General features: G+C 46.5%; 1 pseudogene; it reads right to left on the reverse strand.

Moving 5' to 3' along the window:
* LOC141074214 (uncharacterized) overlaps positions 1-9,810 on the reverse strand; it is a 118,332-nt pseudogene extending 108,522 nt beyond the window's left edge.
* Positions 9,811-10,477: the final 667 nt, after the last annotated feature.

Below are 10,477 nucleotides of genomic sequence, written 5' to 3' on the forward strand. Positions count from 1 at the left end.
ATGTCTCTTATGATATTTCATAGAGCATACATCTCCCCGGAGGTCAAGTCTAAAATGTCCCCCTCAGGGGATTATCCCTGCCCAAATGCTTACACTCTCCAGCTGATATTTTCCATTGCCTTTGGGACTGCCCAAAAATAAGGGAGGTGTGGGATACACTTCTGCAACATCTCATCAACACTTATGTCATATCTCTCTCTCCCCGGAGTGGGCCATATTTAATATTCTCGCACAGGACCAGTTGGTGAGGCTTTCTGTCCAGCAGCGCCGCATTTTCTTCATATGGGCGGCAGCTACACGTAAAAGCATTCTCCATTTGTGGGCACAGGATGTAACACCTTCTTTAAGCTTAATTACTACAAAAGTAACATATCTCTTCAAAATGGATTGGATAGAGGCCTTACTTAATAAAGAAAAAGACACTGAACGCTTTTTTTTCACATGGTCCTCTTATCAATACTCAGACATCTTCTACACGCCAGACGATACATAGTTGTTTCCAGCTCACCAACTGGTATATGAGAGAGCAGCTTGCTGGTAATATCCCTGTTAGACTGGATTGCAATTGTGTTACTAAGTTATGGAGTTTGCCCGGGGGAGAGGAGGGGGGAGTTATAGTTGAAAAAATGCCATTTAATATTAATAATATTGCATAAATGTTCTTCTGTTATGTTATTGGACATTATATGTATACTTTGTATTACACTCAATAAAGACGGTTTAAAAAAAAAGTTCCATGTGAACATACTCTGAAAAGAATCAACACCTATAATTATTCTACAGGCCAGTGACTGATTAGAGCCTTTGACTTCTCTGCATTTAGTGGTCACTACTCACCTGTGCGGTTATCTGTAGGAATCTCCTCTTTACACCGCTCATCTCCCCTCATATATGTCTCTGTAGTATTAACATGGGGCAGATCTTTACCCTGAAAGAATATTGTATAAGTCAAACAGATGGAGAAGGCGTAAGAAATGTAGAAAAACAGAAAAGATCATGTAGTGTCTATGATCAGCTTTATCCTGTCATTTCCACCAGGTATAAAATATACACTGAATGGCCACATTACTAGAGACACCCATCTAGTGGGGCCTTGGGGAAGAGTTACAGAGGGTTAACCCTGGAGCTGGAAACCGGAGAGTTACAAAAAAACATCTATCCACTAGTATCAGGGGACCGAGAATGTGTCAAAAAATTCTAATGTCCTATCTGTTGGGAAACACTGACTCTGGAACTGGTCTCCTGCTGCTATCGCCCATCTGTACTAAGGAATGATGGCTGCATTCAGACACATTAGTTGAACACTAGCGCAGTATTCAGCTGCAGTGTGTGTAACTGCACCACATGTTCTCAGAACTATTGTTCACATTTTCCTTGATACGTCGTTTCCATTCTTGAGACCCAATAAAACTGAATATTTTTCATTGATCACATCATTCTCAGTATACTCTTCACATCATTGCATGCAAAAAACAACTGCATAAGGTTGGCAATTTTTTAATTTACTTGTGCTGTGACAGTGTTCGAAGTAATTTAGATTCCTCAATTTTCTAATTCTGAAAACTAATCAGTCCAATTTACACTGTATTCTATGGTCATAATAAGTTTCAAATGGCAGTGTGAAGGGTGTTTGTAATACATTGTCCATTCAGTGTATAATACTGTTGGATAAAACAAGACTGAACACCAGATCTTCACAGACTTCTACACATTATAGGGGAGATCTCATGACACCTTCTCTCCATCTACCTGATGATCCTGAGGAACATTGAGATTTTCTTGTTTACAGTCCTGTGGTAGAAGAGGACGGGGACATCTCTCTGGTGTCGTCACTGGAGGAAACACATCCGGTGACTGAATTCATTCCTTACATACAGATAATTATAGGCCGTGTGTATTTAGTCCTGTCTCTTACCTGGTGATGTGTGGGGCTGGGGAACCTCCACCATGACGTCCTTGTACAGATCTTTGTGTCCTTCTAAATACTCCCACTCCTCCATGGAGAAATAGACGGTGACATCCTGACACCTTATAGGAACCTGACACATACAATTATACCGTCACCCCCCGATCCCTCCATAGCGTTACTGTATAATGTCCCAGCATTCCCAGCAGTGTCACCTCTCCAGTCAGCAGCTCAATCATCTTGTAGGTGAGTTCTAGGATCTTCTGGCCATTGATGTCCTCATGTATCAGGGGGTGAGGTGGAGGCCCCGTGATTGGGCTCAGGGGTCTTCCCCATCCCTCAGACACAGGGTCCTGACAGCGCTCACTAGAGGTCTTCTTCACTACTGTGTAATCCTGGTTATGGAGAGACACATTAATAAACCTCACTACAGACATTTCCAGAGTCCTCACCTCTCCAGTTCTGTCCATCTGTTATTTCCATAGATAAGAATGATGTAATGTGACGTCATCAGAATCTCTCACCTCTCCAGTAAGCCGGAAGAGGATCTCTAGGGTAAGGTGTAATATCCTCTCCGCCATCTTGTCCCTGTCCCTATCCATCTTTGTAGGGTCACTCAGGAAAATTCTTATATAGAAGATCTCCACTGAGAGGATCCGATATTGTAGAGACCTGAATGGGGATGATGATGTAACATAAGATCCCATGTAAAAAAAAAAAAAATCTCCGGAGCTGTTACCGGCTTCACATTATCACTACATCTAGTCATGGCCCTGTCCTGCCCCCCAGTATAGCACACAATCCAATTAGGCTGCGTGCCCACAATCAAGAATAGCTGCGTCCAAAATACTGCATTATACATTAGAGGCACAAATGATGAGATTTATAGAAATCGCATGCCCATTACGTTCTATTTAATGCTGAGTGAACTCACCCGTTGAGCGGTTTTACGAGTCGCAGCATGTTAATTTCGGCATGGGAAACGTTAGCCTCCGCTGTGTACTTTCCCCCATAGCCAGTCATTTGATATGTTAAATCTGCATAGGTTCACTAAGAACATGCAACAGCAAAATTTGAATCCCTGGCGAATGTTGCTACAAATCAAAAGAAATATTATATATATATATATATATATATATATATTCTAGTAGAAAAGATATTTAAGGCTGTGTGCCCACAATGCGATTTTTAAGTGTTTTTGCCGCGATTTTCGGCGCGAAAACGTTTAAAAATCATGTACAGAACGCCCCCCATGTATTCCTATGGCATTCCGCACATACTGTGCTAATGCTGCGCTTTTTTCCGCGGCGGAATCGCATCGCGGAAAAAATCGCAGCATGCTCATTCTTTTGTGCGGAATCGCAAAGAATTGCCGCAATTCCGCACCCATAGGAATGCATGAGAATCGCTTACTTCCCGCATGTGGCTATGCCCACCATGCGGGAAGTTAAGCGTTTCATGTGCGGTTGGTACCCACGGTGTGGAGGAGAGGAGACTGTCCTCCAGGCCCTGGGTACCATACCCCTGTAAAAAAAAAAAGAAGTAAAAAAAAAAAGAAGACTAAAAGAAATAAAAAAAATCGGGGTATATTTACCTTCCGACGTCCCGCGCTGCATTCCCGGCCTAAGCGTTCCCAGTAATGCCTTGCGGCAAGGTCCTGTGATGACGCGGTCTCGCGAGATCGCTATAGCAACGCGAGACCAACGTCATCACAGGTCTCGCAAGGCATTACTGGGAATGCTGATGCCCGGGATGGCAGCGCGGTACGTCGGAAGGTAAATATACCCCGATTTTTTAATTTTTAATTTTTATTTTTATCATTTTTCACATTCTATCTTTTACTATTGATGCCGCATAGGCAGCCTCAATAGTAAAAACCTGGTCACACTTGTCAAACACTATGTTTGACGAGTGTGACCAACCTGTCAATCACTTTCCAAGCGATGCTTCAAATCGTTTGGAAAGTGCTTGAGAAAAATCGCGGCAAAAATCGCGATCATAATCGCGGTGAAATCACGCGGAAAAAAACGCGCGATTTCTGTGTGCGTTTTAACATGCAACGTGGGCACATAGCCTTACTGTTAATATTGTTGTTCGTAGCAGCCAAATAGGACTATGTAAATAGCTGCTCTACACTGAAGCAGGGAAAGCATATAGAATAAAAAGCATATAATGAACAATAAAATTGCAGTATTTTATTAGAAGTACTAAAAGAGTCAAACAGTACATTAAAGACAGTGCCAATAGTGCATGGTGATGAACGAAAGAAAATAAGTGGCACCACCAGATGGTGGGCAAGACTAAAATGTAATGCTAATGTACCATGATAGAAGGGTAAAAATGTACTCAACTAATGTACCAAGCATAGTAAGTTTGCATACAAACAACTAATCATAAATTGTATGTACCATATTCCAATGATTCAACACAGCTGAAGTGCCGACAATACATTTAAGGTATACCACTAAAGTGTGGATATTTCACCCATAGTATCCTAAATAGATATCACAAACATAGTTAGCATGTCTTACCAGGAACCATGCGATGGTGCCACACTTCCCCTACGTGCGTTTCGGCGGCGTGCCTTCGTCAGGGGGAGTCATGAACTATTGGCACTGTCTTAAATGTACTGTGTCTCTTTTAGTGCTTCTAACGGATATGACGCTTTCGTTAACATTCTTTCATGACAGCCCGTTCAGGCCCCGACAAATTGTAAAGGCAAGCTTTTGGCAATTTGGCACTAGGAATAAGGTCAATAGCACAATTATACGGCTGATGAGGTAGTATCTCTGCCTTTTTCCGAGAACACATCTCCAAAGTGCTTCAGGTACCTCGGAAAACCCTCCAGACTAGCGAAGCATATTTGTACATTTTTTAGGCATTTCTTGGAACAGTTGGGGCCCCATTTCAAAATCTCCTTCAGACACCAATCAATAACTGGATTGTGAATCTGCAACTATGGAACCCCCAGTAGCAATCCAGCAGGTAAGTTATCCAACACAAAACAGCAGATGGATTCAGAGTGGAGTGCCCCCTCTTTGAGAGTGAAATCCACCGTTGCTCTCTTGACCAAGTTGTGAGGTAACGGTGTCTTGTCAAGGGCGTTGATTTGAATGGGTCTTTCTAAACTAACTGTCCCTAACCCTAGCTTCAGAAGCAGTCCTGAATCAAAGTTAGCAGAGGACCCACAGTCAATAAATGCCAATGTTGATAACACCTGGTTCTCTAGTTAAATCACAGCATCATCAGAGGAAGAAAAAGATACCTGGGAGTCCGAGTGACCTCCTCGGTCGTCATCCAGACTCAGACGTTCTGTCGATGGTTTGGTGGCTTGAGGACGAGTTGGGCAATTCTTAAGAAAATGTCTAGAGAGACCACAGTATAGACAGAGTCCAAGTTGTTGTCACAGTCTTCTCTCCCCAAGAACACGGGCAACTCTAACCTTGGGTAAATGGACCTGGTCCGAGGAAGTATAACATGTGGCCTGCTGTTCAGAATGTCTCTCATGGATTCTGAGGTCCATTCGTATGGCCCGAGTCATGGCCTCCATCAGAGAACAAGGGGTATCATGGAGGACCAGAGCAAAGTGTCTCGGAAAGGCCTCTTTGGAACTGGCACCTGAGAGCAGCATAGAACTTCAGTGGACCACTGCCGGAGCTCAGTACGGTAGTCCTCAGCTGTGCGACCCCCCTGTGCCAGGTTCATGATTTAAGCCTCCGCGACCTGGATTCTATCAAGTTTGTCATATGTCAAACCTAAACTGTCAAAAAAGGCATCGATGGAAAACCGTTCTGGGGCTTGTGGGGACAAAGAAAATGCCCAGGTCTGAGGAGGCCTTCAAGTTATTTATCTGCCCCTACAACTGATATTGCGATGGTTCCAGACTTTGGCAATCCTTCACCAGATCCCGAGTCATCTGCATCAAATTTACCACCTGGTCACAAAGTGTGTGAACAGGATCCATACTCGCGAAAAAGAAAAACATAGTGACCCGACGTAATGTGACGATAGTCACTTCTCATGGCCAAGCCGTGAGTCAGAGTGTTCCAGAAGTACAACGTCAGAAGGGTACATTATAAACAGAAGGAAGAGACAAAATCGTAGCCAGGTAATGTTCCGAGATCAGAGGACCGGGAGGATAACGGATCAGAGCTGAAGGGGTTAAACAGGCGGCTTGTCAGAACGAAGTCCAAGGTCAGGCAACAGATCAAGCATATATAACTCAAAGCACAGGAGAGCACAAAGCACAAACCTCGCAAGATGAATGTACATCTGGCAGTGGTCTGGGAGTAGCTGCTCAGTTACCGTATTTTTCAGATTATAAGACGCACTTATGGTCCCCCAAATTTTGGGGGAAAGTGGGGGGTGCATCTTATAATGGCTCTGGCGTGGTGTCAGGGGGCTGGGGTGGGCTGGTTGCGGGCTGCAGAGACAGTTGGAGGTCCTGTGCTCCCGCTCATTAGGCTCATGTAATATTCACTGCATCCGCTGTCCATCACCTTGGTGCTGAGGCAGCGCCGAGTTGGTAGACAGGGGAGCGGAGCATATTACATGTGCCTGCACTCTCCCCCCCCCTTAACTATAGTCACCTACCGATGCTAGAGATGATGGCTCCTGCTCCCAGCTCCCCCCATGGCTTTCCTGTGTCTGCTGAAATCCTCCTCCCGCAGGGCGTGCGGCAGCAGCTGCTCATTCAGGCAGTTCATTGCTTCAGGACCTTCAGTCAAGTCATGTGACTCCCTGTGTGCACTGCAAGTCACGTGACCGCAGGTCCTATTGGTCACATCATGGAAGGTCCTGTAGCTACAATGAGCTACCTGAATGAGCAGCAGCAGCTGCGCGTGCCCTCGCAGGATGTCAGCAGACACAGGAGAGCCACGGGGGGGAGCTGGGAGCAAGAGCCATCATCAGAAGGTGAGTTAACTGTTTAATATTTTATCATGTGCTTGCCAGCAGGGGGGAAATATAGGGACGGGGGCCATGTGTGACAGCAGGAAGAAATATAGGGACGGGGGGGACAATGTGTGCCAGCAGGGGGAATAAATGAACGGGGGGGTATATGTGCCAGCAGGGGGGAATATAGGGACGGGGGGGACAATATATGGATGGGGGGACAATGTGTGCCAGCAGGGGGGAATATAGGGACGGTGGGGCATGTGTGCCAGCAGGGGGGAATATAGGGACGGGGAGGACAATATATGGATGGGGGGACAATGTGTGCCAGCAGGGGGGAATATAGGGACAGGGGCCATGTGTGCCAGCAGGGGGTAAATATAGGGAAGGGGGCCATGTGTGACAGCAGGGGGAATATAGAGACGGGGGGGACAATGTGTGCCAGCAGGAGGGAATATATGAACGAGGGGCCATGTGTGCCAGCAGGGGGGAATATATGGACGAGGGGACAACGTGTGCCAGCAGGGGGGAATATATGGATGGGGGGACAATGTGTGCCGCAGGAGGGAATATAGGGACGGGGGGCCGTGTGAATGCCAGCAGGGGGAATATAGGGATGCGGGGGCCGTGTGCGTACCAGCATGGAGGCATATAAAGGGGGGCATATAGAGAGAGGGGGGCCATGTGAGTGCCAGCATATAGTGGCCGAGGGGGAAATATCCAGGATGGGATGGGAGGGCTATGTGCCAGCACAAGGGGGCAATGTGCCAGGATGGGGATTATATACAGTATATGATTTGAAAGATGGACACTGGCATTATAAGACACATCTCCATTTAACATAAAAAAACCCATTTTTTTCTCTTTTTCTTCACCAAATTTGGGGGTGCGTCTTATAATCAGGTGCGTCTTATAAAGCGAAAAATACGGTAAATAGGCATGGCATTTACCCTGGATAGTGAACACCTGGAAACTGCCGATACTTCCCAGTCACAGATTGGCTAGTCGAGCTGTCAAACACAACAACAGCTCAGCACAATCAAAATACTGACAGATTCAGCACGCCCCTATAACGGATTGGACGGCCAAGCTGTCAGTAACTGCACCTCAGACACATTGAGGGGTGGAACCGTGACATGTGGATGGGTCTTTCAGCATGATAATGATCCCAAGCACACCGCCATGGCAACGAAGGAGTGGCTTCGTAAGATGCATCATTTCCTGGAGTGGCCTAGTCAGTCTCCAGATCTCAACCCCATAGAAAACATTTGGAGGGATTTTGAAAGTCCGTGTTGCCCAGTGACAGGCCCAAAACATCAGTGCTCTAGAGGAGATCTGCATGGAGGAATGGGCCAACATACCACCAACAGTGTGTGTCAACCTTGTGAAGACTTAGGCCTGTTTCACACTTCCATTTTTGACCATCAGTCAAAATCCGCCGTTTTTGCTAAAAAACTGATCCGTTTTTTTCCCCATTGACTTGCATTACCGGCGGATCTTGACGGATGGCCATCCGTTGGATCCGTTTTTTTGCGGATCCGTCAATTTTTTTGCGTCCGCCGAGATGCCTGGACGGACCATGTAACGTTTTTTGTACTGCAGGATCCGCATTTTTATACAGCGCATGCCCAGAGGAATGAAGTCAGGAGGAAATTTAACCCTGAAATCATTTCTAGCGGGCAGAGAAAAAAATTCTCTCTCTCTCCTCTTCTCGGGCAGCGGTTCCTTTAAAATTTTTCATTCGGCGGATCCGTCAAAAAACCGGATCCGGTGGCATCCGTTCACATCAGTTAGAAACAGATCCGCTTTCCGCCTTTTTGGCGGATTTTAACTGACACAAAAAACTGAAGTGTGAAACAGGCCTTACAGAAAACGTTTGACCTCTGTCATTACCAACAAAGGATATATAACAAAATATTGAGATGAACTTTTCTTAATGACCAAATACTTAGTTTCCATCATAATTTGCAAAATAAATCTTGCCAAATCATACAAGGTGATTTTTTGGATTTGTTTTCTCATTTTGTCTCTCATGGTTGTGGTCTACCTATGATGTCAATTACAGGCCTCTCTCATCTTTTTAAGTGGGAGAACTTGCACAATTTGTGACTGACTCAATAACTTTTCTTTCCACTGTACATGTGAAGCCGGCTGTACCCTAATGTGCAGAGTCCCGTTGTCCCCCCAGGACTGAGTCCTGTCCCCTCTATCACACAGTCCCTGCTCCCCCATTATTGCTCACCAGTGCAGACTTCTCCTCCAGCTCTTACATGTGGAGCCGGCTGTCCCCTAATGTGCAGAGTCCCGTTGTCCCCCCAGGACTGAGTCCTGTCCCCTCTATCACACAGTCCCTGCTCCCCCATTATTGCTCACCAGTGCAGACTTCTCCTCCAGCTCTTACATGTGGAGCCGGCTGTACCCTAATGTGCAGAGTCCCGGTGCCCCCCAGGACTGAGTCCTGTCCCCTCTATCACACAGTCCCTGCTCCCCCATTACCGCTCACCAGTGCAGACTTCTCCTCCAGCTCTTACATGTGGAGCCGGCTGTCCCCTAATGTGCAGAGTCCCGGTGCTCCCCCAGGACTGAGTCCTGTCCCCTCTATCACACAGTCCCTGCTCCCCCATTACCGCTCACCAGTGCAGACTTCTCCTCCAGCTCTTACATGTGGAGCCGGCTGTCCCCTAATGTGCAGAGTCCCGGTGCTCCCCCAGGACTGAGTCCTGTCCCCTCTATCACACAGTCCCTGCTCCCCCATTACCGCTCACCAGTGCAGACTTCTCCTCCAGCTCTTACATGTGGAGCCGGCTGTACCCTAATGTGCAGAGTCCCGGTGCCCCCCCAGGACTGAGTCCTGTCCCCTCTATCACACAGTCCCTGCTCCCCCATTACCGCTCACCAGTGCAGACTTCTCCTCCAGCTCTTACATGTCGCCGCCTCCTACACAGAAATTACCCTTCACTTCCTACAAGCTCCCATCCTGCTCCTCCCTCATGATCACATGACGGTGACGTCATCACAGGTCCTGGCTGCAGACCTCCAGTATAGAGAGGGGGAATCTCTGCTCAGCTCGGGGTAAATGTTTCTTCCTCTCTAGCGCCCCCTCCAGCCACAGACATCTCCCACTTGTTTCTGCCCTGGCAGAAGGAGATGTCGGAGGGGATATGAGGGCAGTGAGGGGCAGAGACCCCAATCCGGGACTGTCTGCTGTATCTGGGACAGTTGGGACCTCTGGGATTATTTGTGTTCCTCATTCTCAGTCGGGGCAGATAGAACTTTCTCATGTTCCAGAATCTTCTCTATACGACATCTGGCTTTCTGTGTCTGTACGGCCGTGTTCACACGGTGCAGGAATAATGTGTTTTTCTTTTATTTCTGCAGGATCCGCACAAAAATGGGACAAACTAAAAAGAATGAAAAAAAAAATATAAAGAATTAACATAACTATACGTAAAAATATAGATTTCTTATGCATCTTGGCCTTGGAATGAGCATGAAATATATGTAGACTAGCTGAAGAGCCCGGCGCTGCCCGGGCATAGTAACTAACTACGGTTAGTTATAATAAATTATAATGATTATATCTATATATATAAAGCTGAGTGTAGAGCTCACTCCGCATTCACTATGATATCCCACATCAGCCAGAGCCACCAGACTACTACCCCTAATATCCCACAT

The sequence above is a fragment of the Dendrobates tinctorius genome, unplaced genomic scaffold (assembly GCF_039654945.1).
Source record: "Dendrobates tinctorius isolate UK_male_01 unplaced genomic scaffold, ASM3965494v1 ptg000014l, whole genome shotgun sequence".
Taxonomy (NCBI): domain Eukaryota; kingdom Metazoa; phylum Chordata; class Amphibia; order Anura; family Dendrobatidae; genus Dendrobates; species Dendrobates tinctorius.